Genomic DNA, 16,726 nt, shown 5'->3' on the forward strand with positions numbered 1-16,726 from the left:
TTCTTAAAGCACTTAGAAAAATGCCTGGCATATAATAGGTACTTAATAAATGCTTGTCCCCAACTTTTATCCCATCTGTCTTTTAAAAGAGCATCAAAATCTAGGAAGACAACTGTTTTTGTCTGGTATCTCACCAAGTACTAAGAATCCCAATTGTATTTTGAGTAAGTGTTGACTGATTATTTGTTAACTTTTAGCAAATCAAGGGCAGGAGAGGAGAGAAACAATTTGTTTGACTATGGTTTTATAAATTTGTAAGGATTCAAATTTATATGAATAAGAGGCATTCCTCAACTGATAAATGGTTTAAGGGTATGAACAGGGTTAATTATTTATTTAATAAGTTAATTCTCAAGAGAAGAGAGTCAAACCATATATATATATACATATATATATATATATATATATATATATATGAGTAAATGCTCTAACTATTGATTAGAGCAATACAAATGAAAGGATTTTGAAATTCCACCTTATACTTTTAATATTAATGGAATAGGAAGATCTTACCCATCCATTAATAGGCACACGTGTTTAATTATTTATGTCTTGCTGCTTTGAACTCCTGCCCAGGTATGAAACATGCTGAGTCACATAGAGTCCATTGGTGGAGGAACTTGTCTAAGAGGAAACTTGCTTAGGGGAAGACTTGCTTGTAAGAAAGCTTTCACACCTTTTGATACTAAGCTATTAGGTACTAAGTCATGAGGGTTGTGGTGTCTTCTGACTCCAAGCCTATTAACCAAAAGTGTATATATGTTCTGAGGCTGGCATTTTGCTTTGGGGTTTTACTTATGAGAAGAACCTTTTGATTCCCTGGACAGGATTCTGACTGGCCTTTTGTTAAGAGTACCCAACTACTCAAAGATTTGTGCTCTTCCTGTCTGAGGTTGTATGTAGGTGGTTGTATTACTTTGTTCAAACAGTTGGAGCCCTGTCTGTTGAATCTCTGTACTAATTTCTCTACCTGTATTTCCTACTGATCACTGTGAACTACGGCAAGATTGTTGTGCCCTTTAAAAGTTGTCTTTCCTTTAGCAAAGCAGACCAAAGAACCTGTGCTAGCAGGTCATGCTGTGCATGCTAAGGTGTTTACTAATATATTGCCTAACAAAATGACAAAGGTTCCCCCCAAAATGATAAACATTAGAGGAAGTATAGGAAAATAGGCATGTTGGTGCCCTTTGGTGATCTGTCACTGGATGCAACCATTCTGAAAAGTAATTTGAAATTATTTACAAAAAGTCACAATACTATCTGTGCCTTTGATTTAGCTATCCTACCACTAGACCTATGTTCAAAAGCAAACAAAGAAAAAGTCACATATGTACAAAAATATTTATGACAACTCATTTTGTAGAATAAGTAGCTCTAAAACACTTAGCACAAAGTAAGCACTTAATGTTATTTGATTAACTAACAGATTGTGGTGTCAAAAAAACTGGAAAATAAGGGTATATTCAACAAATGAGGGATGACTGAATAAGTTGTGGTATATGAATCTGAGTATACTAGTGTGCTATAAGAAATAATGAAACAGCAGAGAATATATGGCAGAGTGGCAGAAAGCATTGCATTGAGCTATCTGCTTGCCAAAAGCAAACAAATAAAGCAGAAAATCAACAATAATAACAATGATAAGGAGAAATAAATATGCCTCAAAACAGATCTGGGAAATTTACTAAACTTAATCCTAATGGGAAAAATCTAAGAAAAAGTTTCAGATTGTCGTTTGTCCAAATCAGCAGCAATAATATGGCTCAGACTCCAGAAGGAGAGTGGGGTATCAGTCCTTGGCTCCAGCCCACTCTACAGTCATCAGAGGAATAACTAGGGAATGAATTCCATAATGAAGGCAATTTCTGTCACTTTGAACAAGTACAGATTCCCAGATGACTGCTGGTGGCTGAGTACAGCACAACTCTAATCCTGCTCAAACCAAGCCCTGGTTCAAAAATGTGCAGGGCACAGAAGAGAGGATCAACAATTAGATTTTGCTCTGGAGCTGTTTGTTTTGGGAGCACTGAAATTTTCAAATCCCAAGTTTGAGCCATCCCTGAGAATCTAGAATAACAAATAGTCAAAATCCCAAGAAAAATAGTAAAAGGATGAGCCCAGACCTTTTCTGCAGAAGGGCACTAGGTCTAACCTTTATATCAAGTCCAAAGTAAGGAAGTAGACTGGGAAGATGAGTTAACAAATAAAAAACAAAATCAACTTTGCATCGTAAAATGATATTATGATCACAGAGAGGCTCAAGACACAAACACAAAAGAGAATGATCCATATGCATCTACAAGTAAAGCCTCAAAACAATTGGTGTACAAATTTAATTAGAATTATTACAAGAAATGAAACAAGAGTTTTTTTTAAAAAGTTACAATATTTTTGTCAGGGAAATGAGAGGGCTAAAGGAAGAAAATTTTAAAAGGAATTAGAACTATAGAAGAAAGTCTTGGAATTAGCAGCTTAGAAAAAGAGGCGCAAGAGAAGAAGGGAGAAAGTGGTATTGAGTGAGGGTAGGGAGATACAAAAATATTTATAGCTGTTATGGAGGTAGCAAGGAATGGGAATCTAAGGGTGTACCCATAAATTGGGGAGTAGCTGAACAAGTTTTAGTAGATAAATGTTATGGAAAAATCATGTGCTTTAAGAAAGGATGAAGGACATGGCTTTAGAGAAATTTGGGAAAATGTATGTGAACTGACCCAGGGTGAAGTGAACAAAGCCAGGAGACCAATTTATATTGGCAAAAATAATACCTAACACTTATATAATATATAAAGTGCTTTCTATGTGACACTTACTGTGCTAATTCCTTTACAAATAATATGGTAAATAGAAATATATTTGAAAGAAGTAGCAACTCTGATCAGTGTAATGATTAACTATGTTTACAAAAGACAAATGATGAAATATGCTATTCATCTGCTAATACCACATCTACACGAATACATATATTAAATGATATGTGTGTATAAAGTATGAATGTAGCTATGCATCTATGAGTATATTGACACGGACAATGTAGAAATGTGTTATGCATGCACACACATGTTTATGTCTGTGTATATATGTGTATGCGTATATATATATGTATATATACATATATATATACACACACACACATATATTTGAGAAGAGTTTTTGCTTTTCCATTGTTCTTAATGGAGGAGGAGGAATAAAGGGGACAGAAAGAAGGGGGGAGAAAACAGTCACATTTTTGCTGATTTAAAAAATAAAAGATAATTGATAAATACTTAGAGTTAGCTAGCTAAATCTGAAGGAGAGTCAGTGATGACAATTGGCCCATTATTTATTTTTATAATTAGGTTTTTTTATTATCATAAGCATAATAAACACAAACAAAATGAGCATTTCCACAGACCTGGTAGAGAAACAAAAAAGGTCATATCTGAAACTCTGAATCTCTATGAATAGCTTGTTTTTCTTTTTTTAAATATATGGGTGTGTCTAGGTGGCACAGTGAATAGAGCACCAGCCCTGGAGTCAGGAGGACCTCTGTTCAGATCTGGCCTCAGATGCTTAACACACACAAAAAAGAACTAGTCATGTGACCTTGAGAAAGTCATTTAACCCCAAATGCCCTCCAAAAAGCAAATATATATATATATATATATATATATATATATATATATATATATATATATATATGACAAATTGTATCTCTATTTTAAAAAGCAAAAATGAGAAATAGATGGTTTCAAAAGCCCAACTTTTCCTTCCTTTTACAATATTTTCTTTTCTTGACTTTTTTTTCTCACCAATTTCTACCATCATATTAGGGTATATAAACACACATAGATATTCCCTCAAATACCATAAGCTCTTAATTTTTCAATGTACTGATTTTCTACAACTTACTACTCCATCCCACATAAGCTACACACTTAGAGGATTGTACTCTTTATCTTGCTGTTCTCCAAAATGTATCATCTCAATGATCATGAACTCTGAACTTCTCTTATCTGATAACAATATATTACCAGCATCTCCAAAGTCTGTTTTTCATTGGGGCCACCAATCTTTGGATCCCTTAGGGCTTTACCAGATTATCACTCTTATACTACTTAGATTCCAAATTTTCTTATCTTGTCCTCTTGATGAATCAGTTCAGCACTACAAAGTCCTTTTGAATCCCTTGCCTCCTTATTCTATCTCTAATCCTACCCTGAGAAATATCATCCCTGGATAACTTCTACCATTCAACAACTTCACACCTATTCACAGTATGCTGATGAAACTGGAAAAAATCATGACATTACATTAACTGGATGTTAAATAAATTTATGCTAGATAATCTCAACTGAACTCTCTGCAGCAAAACAATCTTTCATGTGTCCCTAACTGATTCATTATTTCATTGAATTTGGAACTATTTCTAATTTTTTTATCTCTCCTCAAGCCTCCCATAGTTCCCTCTCCCTCCAATTTCTGAGCAGAGAATCTAGCTTAATATTTCAATGGAAATATGAAAGTCTAGGTGTGGAGTCAAAATGGCAGAAAAAAAACAGAGAGTTGTCTGAACACTTCCCAGTTTCCTGCAGAAACAAGGTTAAATCAAACCTCTATCTGGATTCTGGAATACAAGAACCCACAAAAAGTCAGAGTGAAACAATTTCTCAACTTAAGATAATATAGAAGGACTTTAGAAAAGATCAGTATCATTTAGATAAAAGATGAGCAGAGACCATGTCTGGGCAATCAAGAGAGAGACTCTTAGCCTTGGAACAGATCATCAACCTAGGACAATAGGTCGTGGCTCACCAGGACAGCTGTGAGGTCTCCAGACCCAGCAAAGAAAGCAAAATGCCAGCCTGGAACTTTCACACTACTGGTGTTATTATTAGGTTTGGCCAACCCACTATAGAGGGGAAGCTACCAGCACCTGAAACCCTAACTCAGAAACCTAGTGACCAGGCCCTGGCCTCAGGACAAGAAGTTTTCAACAATGCCTACTGTACCCCAAGAGCAGAGTTCACCTAAAAAATGAACAAAAAAGAAAGAATTCTTGGAAGAAGGAAGAGATCAGAAAATTCCAAGCTCTCAAGATTTTCCCCCACAAAAGAGATAAAATAGCACTTCAGGGAAAACAAAGTGCAGGCAAAAATAAGTAAGAATAGCAATATAACCTGAGTCTTCCTGGGGCAATTTGAGGAGATCAGAAGAAAAATCACAAGATATAAAATAAAAGTAGAACTCAAAATCTTAGAAAAATAAATGTTAGAAACTATCTTTACATGAAATTGGAAAAAAATACTGTTTTGTGGAAAATTATATATATATATATATATATATATATATATATATATTACCCATACAAAAAGTAGAGGAAGTAAAATATTTAAATGATTCCATTTTAGGAAAAAAAACCTGAAAAAATCATCAGTGAACTCCATAAGAAAAAATCTGCAGGACCAGTTGGATTTACTAGTGAATTCTACCAAATATTGAAAAGCAATTAGTTCCAATAATATATAAACTATTTGGAAAAACAGGTAATAAGAACTCATAACAAAATCCTTTTTATATAAATATGGTGCTGATTCTGAAACCAGAAAAAAGCCAAAAAATAAAATTATACATTAATTTCCCTAATGAATATTGATGTTAAAATTTAAAATAAAACATTAGCAAAGAGATTACAGAGATTTTTCATGAGAATAACACACTATGACTAGGTAGAATTTATACCAGGAATTCAGGGCTGGTTTAATATTAGGAAAATGATCAGCATAGTTGACCATATGAATAACAACACTAACAGAAATCATATGATTATCTTCATAGATGAGGATAAATTATGATTATCTTCATAGATGAAGATAAAGCTTTTGACAATATACAAAATCCATTCCTGTTTTAAAAAACGCTAGAGAGCATAGAAAGGAATGTTTTCCTTACAACAAGTAGTATCTACCTGAAACCACCAGCAAGCATTATATATAATAGAGATAAGCTAGAAGCTTTCCTAATAAGAACAGGAGTGAAACAAGGATGTCCTTTTCCATTATCATCCCTATTGTTTAGTATCATACTAGAAACTGCCTTAACAGTAAGAAAAGAAAAAAAATGAAAGGATTGATAATAATGAAGCAAAATTATCACTCTTTGCAGATAATATGAGAGTATACTTAGAGAATCCTAGAGAATCAAGTAAAAAAAAAAACTAGTTGAAATGATCAACAATTTAATAAAGTAGCAGGATATAAAATAAACCCACACAAATTCTCAGCATTTCTTTATATAACCAACAAGGCCCAGCAGCAAGAGATGAAAAGAAAAATTCCATTTGAAATAGCAGTAGGCATATTTGGGAGTCTACCTGCCAGGACAAACTCAATATCTATATGAACACATCTATAAAACAGTTTTTGCATAAATGAAGTTAGATCTAAATAATTAGAAAAATATCAATTCCTCATGGGTAGGTGAGATAATAGAGCAAAAAATGGCAATTCTGCCTAAATTAATTTCCTTATTTAGTACCATTCCAATCAAACTACGTAAAATTATTTTGTAGAGCTAGGAAAAACAACAAATTTCCAGAGGACAAAATTTCATGAATATCAAGAGAATTTTTAAAAGTACAAAGGAAGGTGGCTTACCCATGCCAGATCTAAAAACTGTATTATAAAGTAGTAATCATCAAAACTACTTGGTACTGACCAAGAAATAGAGTGGTGTATCAGTGGAATGGTTTATGTATACAATACAAAGTAGTCAATGACTATAGTAATCCACTATTTGATAAACTGAAGACTCCAGCTTCTGGGAAAAAAAAAAACTATTAGACAAAAACTGCTGGGAAAACTTGAAATATAATGGCATAAACTAGGTATAAACCAACATCTCACACCCAATACAATGATAAAGTCAAAATGGGTACATGATTCATACATGAAAGGTGATACCATTAGTAAATTTGGGAAGCAAGGAATAGTTTACTTTTCAGATCTATGGGGAAAGGAAGAATTCATGATTAAACAAGATAGAGAACATTATAAATGCAAAAGCTATAATTTTGATTACATTAAATTATATTTTTGCACAAATAAAACCAATGCAACCAAGATTAGAAGGGAAGAAGAGAGCTGGGAAGACATTGAAAAACTGGACATTGAGGGGATGCACTCCAGTTGGGGAATGGCTGAACAAGTTGTGGTATATATACATAATAGAATAACATTGTGATATAAGAAATGATGAGGAAGAGGATTTTAGAGAAAAAAAAATGGAAAGGCTTACATGAACCAATGCTGAATGATGTGAGCAGAACCAGGAGAACATTGTACACTATATCAGCAACATTATATGATGATCAACTCTTTCCAGCAATACAATGATTCAAGAAAATTCCCAAAGACTCATTAAGGAAATTGCTATCCAAATCTAGAGATAGAACTATGGGGTCTGAATATAGATCAAAGCATACTATCTGCACTTTTTTTTCCTTTCTAATCTTTTTCCCCTTTTGTTCATATTCTTCTTTAACAACTTGATTAATAAGGAAATATGTTTGATATATTGCTACATGTATAACCTATATCAGATTCTTTGCTGTCCTAGGAGAAAGAGGAGGGGAGGAAGAGAAGGGGAAAATTTGGGACACAAAATCTTATATAAATGAGTGTTGAGCTCACTCACAAAATAGAAAGAGATAGCAAATTGTATTAGAAACCACAATCCAACAATATGTTGTTTATAAAAAACACACAGAGTTATAATAAGATGTTGGAGCAAGATCAGTTATGTTTCAGTTGAAGTAAGAAAAAAAGGCAGGAGTTGCACAATTATCATCTCACATAAAGCAAAAGCTAAAATAGACCTAACTAAAAGAGATAATCAGGGAAATTACAGTTTGTCAAAAGGTACCATATCCAATAAAGTAATATTAATATTTTCATCAAGTTTCTCTAATTAAAGGCTTCACTTCTCAAATATAAATGGAAATGAATCAAATTGATAAAAAAATAAAATCTATTCCCCAATCAATAAATTGTCAAAGAATATAAACAAGCAGTTTTCATAAAAAGTTAAAGCTCTCAATGGTGAACTAAAAAAAATACTCTAAATCACTACTGATTAGAGAAACGCAAATTAAAACATTTCTGACATACCACCTCACATCTATCAGATTGGCTAACATAACAAAAAAGGAAAATCACAAATGCTTTAGGAGATGTGGAAGAATAGGGTCACATGGACTGTTGCTGGAGCTGTGAACTCTTCCAATCATTCAGGAGAACAATTTGGATATGTCCCCAAAAGATTATAAAACTGTGCAAACTCTGACCTAACAGTACCACTGTTAGGTTGGTACATCAAAAAGGGTCAAAGGGGAATGAAAGGGATGTAAATGTGCAAAAATATTTATGGCAGCTCTTGTTATGGTGGCAAAGACTTGGAAATTGTGGTAGGACCATCAATTGGTAAATTGCTGATCAAGTTGTGATATATAATTTTGATGGAATATTAGTATACTATGAGAAATATTAGGGGGAATGGTTCAGAAAATCCTAAGAAGACCTATATTAACTGATACAGAGGGAAGTGAGAAGAACCAGGAAGTCATTATACAGAATAACAACAATATTGTAACAATGATCAACTTTGAGAAACTTAGCTGCTATAATTAATATGGTGAGCCAAAGTAATCCCAATGCATTCATGATTAGAAATACTGTCCACTTCCAGAGAGAGAAAGAGTGAGAGCAAGAGAGAGCTGAAGAATTGTTACTCTGAATTGAAATAAGATTTTTTCACTTTATTTCTCCTGCTATTTTGTGCTGTGGTTAATGTGGAATTTTACTTTGCATGATTTTATATGTATAGTTGATATGTTGCCTTATCATTTGTTGTGGGAGGGGCTAGAAGGAGGAAAATAATTTAGAACTCAAAATTTAAATATACATTATATATGTATATGTGTATACATGCATATGCATATATGTGTTTATGTACACATGTATATGTGTGCACACACACATATATGTATATGTATACATTTAGGAACTATTAAGTTGCCTGAGTGACATAGAAGTTATGCATTTTTCCAGAATTGTGCAACAAGTATTTTGTACTAGCTCATGGAGGATTTGAATCTTGCTCCTCCTGTCTCCAAACTTAATTCTCTATCCACCATGCTATACTATCTCTTACATGATATATGCATGAAATTATTCAATGATAATGTAAAACCACATATAATTTAGTGCTTGATTGTGAAATTTATATTTCCTACAATCTTATCCAGGCATCCAGAAAAAGAGTAATATCAATGGGCATAGATTAGTAAAGGGTGACTTTATGGAGGAGATAAACTTGGATCTTTTGGTTTTCAAAAAATATTCCAACAGTACATAAACAATGGGAACCTCATAAAGGTTTCTTTAAAGGGAGATAGATTTTTTTGTCTATAATGTTTCCTTTCAAAACTAAATTTCTTTAATACTTTATTTAATATTAGCTTTATATATTATGAAGATCTGCTTTTAACAAGGAAAACTACAGCCACTGTTCTTCCTTTTCATACACCCTGAAACACCCAGTTTAAAGGCAAAGTTGAAAGTCATCAATCATACAGACAGCTAAACTAATTCCTTGCAAAGTGCCCTAAGCTTCATGTCTTTTTCTTAAAAAAGAAAAGGTATCTTTTATTGTTGTAAAGATCAACTCTTCTTTGTGCAATTGTCATTGATTTTAATTTTCTCTCCTACTCAATCTTTCTTCAGAAGATGCCTTTATTCAGTCAAAATTATTGATCATCTACTATGTGCCAGGTTCAGTGCTAGGGCCTGATGGTAGAATCTTCCCTTTGATTAGTCAATTGATAATATAAATTAAAATGAGAGGAAATCAGGCAGTCATTGTGCTAAGGGTTAGGAATACAAAGAAAGGCAAAAATATCACATCTGATCTCAAGGAGCTTGAATTCTAATGAGAAAGCCAACATATAAATAATTATGAACATAAGAGATATGTGCAGTATAAGTGAAAGGTAATCTCTGAGCAAAGGGACTACATGGAGTGAGTGGAGGGGAAACAAAGAAATCTCTCTTGTGGAAAGTGAGATTTTAGCTGAATTTTGAAGGAAAACCAAGAATTAGATGTAATGAGGGAGTGAATTCCATAAAGGGGGGACAGACAATATGAATGCATGGATTAGGGAATTGAAGTGTCCTATATGAAGAACAATATATTTGGCTCAGATTGTGTATGGAAGAATGTAAAGTATAAAAAGACTGGGAAGGTAAAAAGAGTTCCTATCATGAAAATCTTTAAATGTCAAGTCAATATTTTACTAAAAATATCCTTTTAAAAATGTAGTATGCCATATCTCAGTTGGTTCTCATAGGAAATTTATTAAAGAGTACTTGATTCAGTGAAATGCTTGGGTTCTACTAGCCTTGTCAAAATAAGGATTAATAGGAAGGTATAAGGTTCAGAGAATGGATATGGATAAATGGGAAAAGCATCTTTAAAGTATTGGAATACAAATAGAATTTTATGTTTGAAAACTCTTTGTAGGTCTGATTTGAGAGTTTAAAGAGGATTTAATTGCATTGAAGCTGTTTCTATAAGAATCCCCATTGCTGTTTTTTAGTGGATAGACTTGAGCAATACAACTAGGGAAAGTATTAATGAAAAATGCCTGTGGAGAAAAAAATGAGAAACAGAAAACCAGAACCATTTTTAGTTTAAAAGACAGCAATGCAATTTTATGACCATTTCCATAGGAAGGATCATTCTTATAGACCAGACTCCAATATGAGAGACAGAGGTGAGTGGAGGATGAAACCTCTGGGATCTAAAGAACTCTAACTGGCCTGTTACTGCAATTCTACTGCACTGCTGTCCATTAACGAGCAGGTAGTTAAAAAACAATGCTTATTTTCCTTGTCACAAATAAAGTGTTAGTCATATGGCCTAAGACATGACTTATTACTCACAGAGCTTATTAATTAAGCTACCAGCTTATTAAAATTAGCTGATAGTGTAAGAACATTTGTTAGGGTCAATTGTTAGGTCAACTACTCTGACAACAATACTTTTATTAAGCTAATGATTTCTACAGATCACAGTTTGGTCCTGTTATTATAGGCACTGATTACACTCTGAATACCACATTTGGTTGGTTTTAATGCCTACATCATCTGCCTCTGACATTAATTCATGCAGTTTATATGATTGTGAGTAGGCACCATGATTATTAATGGGACAAAACACTGCAAAATATCCATCCTGTTAATTAGTTAAAAACAAATGTTTATGAGAATAAATGCCAATTTCATGAAGATCGGTTTACTAATTAGTCCATAATAATAAGATGATAAAAATCTTTAAGGATAATATATGTCAAGAATATCACAAATTTTAAAAGCTTATATGGATTTTATTATCAAGATGATTATCTATGTGTCTTTTTTGTAGAAAATACAAGCACACTACACTTCTAATATGTCTTTATTAAATACTGCTACTTCTACTTTCTGATCTATCTGCATTTAATGAGTATACTCTATATCTATGTCTTTATCTCTATATATGTATATGGCTATTACTAGCCATTCCAGATTTTGAAGATTACTTGGCAAGATAATGTAGGACACTGAGGTCCTTTCCTAAGCTGAACTTGTGGGGGGCCAAGTCTAACGGATTCTTGAGTTGTGTATGAGTTTTGAGACTTGTTGACTTGCTCCGAGTTCAAGTACTCATTGAGCTATGTCCGAGTTTGGACTTATTGACTTGTTCGAATCTGAGAGGATGCAAAGTCCTCTCTGGATAGGTATGCCATATCTTTTCCTCTAAAGAATATTTGGCAATCAGCATGAAGAAATACTGCTATGTCTGCTACAAGCAGTCTGGACATGCGGGAAGCAGCTTGGTAGTTAAGGTCTTTGCTGATATCTATGTTTAGCTGAATGCATTTGTGAGAAAACTGGTGATCCTAATTTCACTGTAAAACTTTCCATAAATAAACAAGAAAGACATATAATCAACTATAGTACTCCATTAAACCAGCATTGTTGTCTACCTATATTCACCTTGCTAACTCTTCTGTTCACCATTCATCCTACAATGTCAGTTGCTGGCATGAACTGTCGCATATTCAAACTCAACTGCAGAAAGCAAACTAAGATGGGCTAGCCACACAATCAGAATGTCAAATGCATGTTGACCTAAAAGACTATTTTACAGACAGCCCCTAGAAGTTAAATACTCATGTGGAGTTCAGAAGAAGCTATACAAGTACACTCTCTAGATTTCTCTGAATATCTTTATTATATACTGTAAGACATGGAAGACACTGGCACAAAACTGCCCAGCATATCTCAAAGAAGGTACTGTGCTCCATGAGCAAAGCAGAATTGCAGTGGCACAAAGGAAAATGTGAGATGCACAAATCTAGAGACATCTTCATCTCAAATTTCCACTTGAATTATTTGTGCCCAACCTGTGGAAGAAGTTTCTGAGGTCATACTGAGCTGATTAGCCACAGTCAAACACACCATATCTTGACCCCAACATTGTGATGTCATTGGTCTTCTCTGAGTACAAAGGATAAAAATACAAAAACAATAGCATGTTTCTCTGGGGCATTTTTGGTGAAGGCATTTAAGTGAAACAGGCAAGTTTCCCTATTCTAGAGTAAATCATATATTTATCATTCTACAAATACATGAACCATCAAAAGAATGGAAGATACTATTGTCTTTTTGTTAGTTGATGATAAAAATAATATAATTCAATTGATAAGAAAGCTATGCTAAGGACTTGTCTCCATATAAACATCTCTAATGAATATGCCAAAACTATATAAAATACTTGAAAGGTATCATGACAGATTACCTTGTTCTTTCTTTGACTTTATAATAATTAATTAGAGGTATAAATGAAGCATCAAATATTAAAATGAGGTGTAAAATTGGGAGATGTACACATCAAAGGTCTATGTCAATGTCATGGAAGAGATTCTTCCCAGAGCTCAAATGAAAAGAGATTATTTTTTAAATATTTTATGCATCATATGTAACTTTTATTATTAATTTATTATAGACATAAATATTAAAACTTAAATGCAAAATAAGAACATTTTTAAAAAGCATTGCCATTTGCTAAGCAAAATGTTAGAGAGGATTCAAAATATACAGCAACAAATTTCCATTTTAAGAAAGCCTTGGTGGTGCAGTGAATAGAATGTCAGCCCTGGAATCAGGAGGACCTGAGTTCAAATTTTATTTCAGACACTTGACTCTTATTAGCTCTGTGACCTTGAACAAGTCATTTAACTCCAATTGCCTTGTCTTCCCCCCTACAAAAACAAGCCTATAAATAGATACTACACATTGTGTTCAGAAATATACATTTTTTCTTTGCTTCCTTGTAATTTTCTTTTGTTCTTTGGTGTACAGTTTTTGTTTTGTTCCTCCCCCTCTCACCTATCTCCCCCAACCAAGAAGGATACAATTAAGATCTGATATATTTATATGATGCATCATTTTTTTTTGCATCAGTGCTTAGAACATTATAGAAGATTCTAAATGACATTCATAAATACACAAAGAAGTTTGGTCAAATTATCCACAAACCAAGTAGATAAAAAATACCTATTGTCCAAACTATAATACCCATTCAGACTGATGAACTAAAGCTTAACTACCTTGAAAACTGCGAGTGGACATTGAGGCAAAAAATCAGAATTGAAGAAAATAATAGGTTAGATTTCCTTTGGGAAAGAGGACGGTTCTTTTTTTTTTATTAATTACTTTAAAAAATCACATTCTTTTCCAAATAGGTCCTTCTGCTCCTTCTCCAAGAAAGCCTGTCATGAAAATTTTGTATGAAAACAACAGGAACAAAAACATCATTTCGGCCAAAAACGATCAAAATATAGACACTTTTCTTGGCTTCCTTCTGTTCACCATCTATGTTATTTTGCTTGGTGATCTTATCAGCTGCAATATATTGAATTATTATCACTTTGTAGTGATAATCTGTAGATGAATTTCACATCTTTTTTTTTCCAACTCTAACATCACTCTTGATTTCTTGTCTGGCATCTACTGCTTCTTATTGGACATCTCAAACTGGATGTCCTGTAAACATCTTAAACCCAAAATATCTAAAACTGAGCTCTTTACATTTCTCCCCAAACCCTCCCCTCTTCTTAATGTTCCTATTATTATCAAGGGCACAACCATGGTCCCAGTCAGCCTGACTCACAGTCTAGGTAGTTATCTTCAGTTACTCCATCCCATCACTCCTCCCCTCTACAACCAATCCATTGTCAATATCTATTTATTGCCCCTTCTCTTCTTTGACAGTGTCACCCTAGTCTAGGCCCTCATCACCTTATGTCTATATATTGGAATAACATTCTCATTAGTCTTCCTGACTCAATACTCTTAGCTCTAGTTTATGTCCCACTCAGCAATCAAAGTGTTCTTCCTAAAATTCAGGGCTGATTATGACACATAAACTCCTTCCCCCGATTAATTCAGATGGTTCCATATTATCCCCAGGGTCAAAACCCTCTGTTTGGCTTGTAAAGCCCTTCATAACCTGGACCCTTTTAAAAAAAAATGTATTTTACTCTCTTCTCCTTACTTGATGATCCACCAACATTGATCTTCTTGATATTTATTACTCATGATATTCCACCTTTCAACTCTATTTTCCTTGGCTATCAGTCATGCCTGAAGTTCTCTCTCTTCACCTGTCCCTCATAGCTTCTCTGACTTCCTTTAAGTCTCAACAATAATCCCACATTCTACAAAATTTTCCTTGTGTCTTCTTAATGTTAGTTTTCCTGTTGAGATCATCGACAATTTATTTTGGATCTTCTTTTATACAGCTGTTTGCATGTTGTGTCCCTCTAGTTGATTTTGAACTCCTTGAAAGTAGGAATTATTTTTGTCCCTGTTTTTATATTCTCAGTACTTACCATGATGTCTGGCACATAAGGGATTAATAAGTGTTTGCAGATGATTTAACAAAGATCACATCTGGAGGGGCAGAGCCAAGATTTAGGAGTAAAAGCAGAGACTTCTTTGAGCTCACCCACAAACCTCTCCAAATACCTGTAAGAAATGACTCTAAACAAATTCTATAGCTGCAGAACCCACAAAATGATAGAGTGAAATACGTCTCCAGAACAAGACAGACTGGGAGGCTGACAGAAAATGTATATTGCACTGAACCAGGCTGGGAACCAATGTGTAGTATGGTGAGGGTTATGCTGAGCAAAGACAGGGAGGCTGGAGCAGGCCTCAGGGGACTGAATTGCTGGCAGTTGTGGCAATTTCCAGATTTCTTAACCCACAAACGTCGAGAACAGCATGGAAGGCTAGTGGGGGAACTCCGTGGGATCTAGGTCAAAGAGGAGAGTGCATGGTCCAGCTGGAGTCCAGCCCCAGGGCGGTAGAAGTGGTAGCAGCAGCAGCAGTGGCTGCTTCTGGAGCTATGGGCCCACAGACAGAGGGGGATCTAGCAGTTGGTACAAAACCCATGAAGCCTGGGACAGTATACCCACACCCACTTCCACCCCCACACCCAGTGGAAGCAAAGTCCTGCCTTGACAGGGAGTTAGAAAGTCAAGTATTTGGCTGGGAAGACAAGGAAACAGCATAAAAAGTCAGACTACAGAGTCTTATTTTGGTGACAAAGTAAATCAAAACATATAACCAGAAGAGGACAACAAAGTCAAAGTTCCTCCATCAAAAGGCTCCAAGAAAAGTATGAATTGGGCTTAGGCCATAGAAGAGCTCACAAAGGTTTTTGAAAATAAAGTAAGAGAAGTAAAGGAAAAATTGCGAAGAGAAATGTGAGTGATGCAAGAAAATCATGAAAAAATGAGTCAACAGCTTGTTGAAGGAGACCCCCAAAATACTGGAGAAAATACCTTAAAAATAGACTAACCCAAATGGCAAAAGAGGTCCAAAAAGCCAATGAGGAGAAGAATGCCTTACAAAGCCAAATTGGTCAAAAGGAAAAAGGAGGTCCAAAAGCTCACTGAACATTTTTTTTTTAAGATGAAGAAGACATGGACATATTTTTAGGTAGTAGAGAATTAACCAGTAAATAAGGAAAGATTGCAAGTTAGTGATAAGGTGGACATGCCTGAGGGGGTAGTCTGTAGAAGGAGATGAAAAGGAAGTGGATGATTTGAGAAGGTAGAGGGTTTACTTTCGGTAAGCAGTAAGCCTACCTTATCATGTAAGACAAGAGTAAAGGAAGAGACAGAGGCAGTAAGGATATGTGTGATATTAAATGAGAATGAAGAGATAAAAGAGAGTTAACATTGAATGACATCTTTGTTTGTAAAAATGAGCCAATGTTCTCATTTGAGATGAGATGGGGGGAGATGAACTCATAAGAGGTTTGAGGTGGCAAGAAAAGATGAGGCATAGCAGAGAGTAATATAACTAGTTGATGAATAAAATATAGTAGGATTGCCAAGAAGCAGTGAAGTCCCAGTCATGGTCATGTAATATAAAGTTGTAGCAGGCCCAATCAGAATGATTATGTGATTTTCTCCACTTTTGTTCATCTGGGAGATGGGAGTCATCCAAGGATGAGGCTTGAAAGGCCTTATTCTGAGAAATGATAACAGAGGTAGGGACTCAAGAGGGCAGTATAGAGTTGAATTTATTTGACCAGGCATCAAGATGCAGAAAAGAGGAAAGAATGGTTAGTGGAG

Source organism: Petaurus breviceps, unplaced genomic scaffold (assembly GCF_028583685.1).
Source record: "Petaurus breviceps papuanus isolate PSGF00001 unplaced genomic scaffold, PetGlider_PUasm1.0 90842, whole genome shotgun sequence".
NCBI lineage: Eukaryota > Metazoa > Chordata > Mammalia > Diprotodontia > Petauridae > Petaurus > Petaurus breviceps.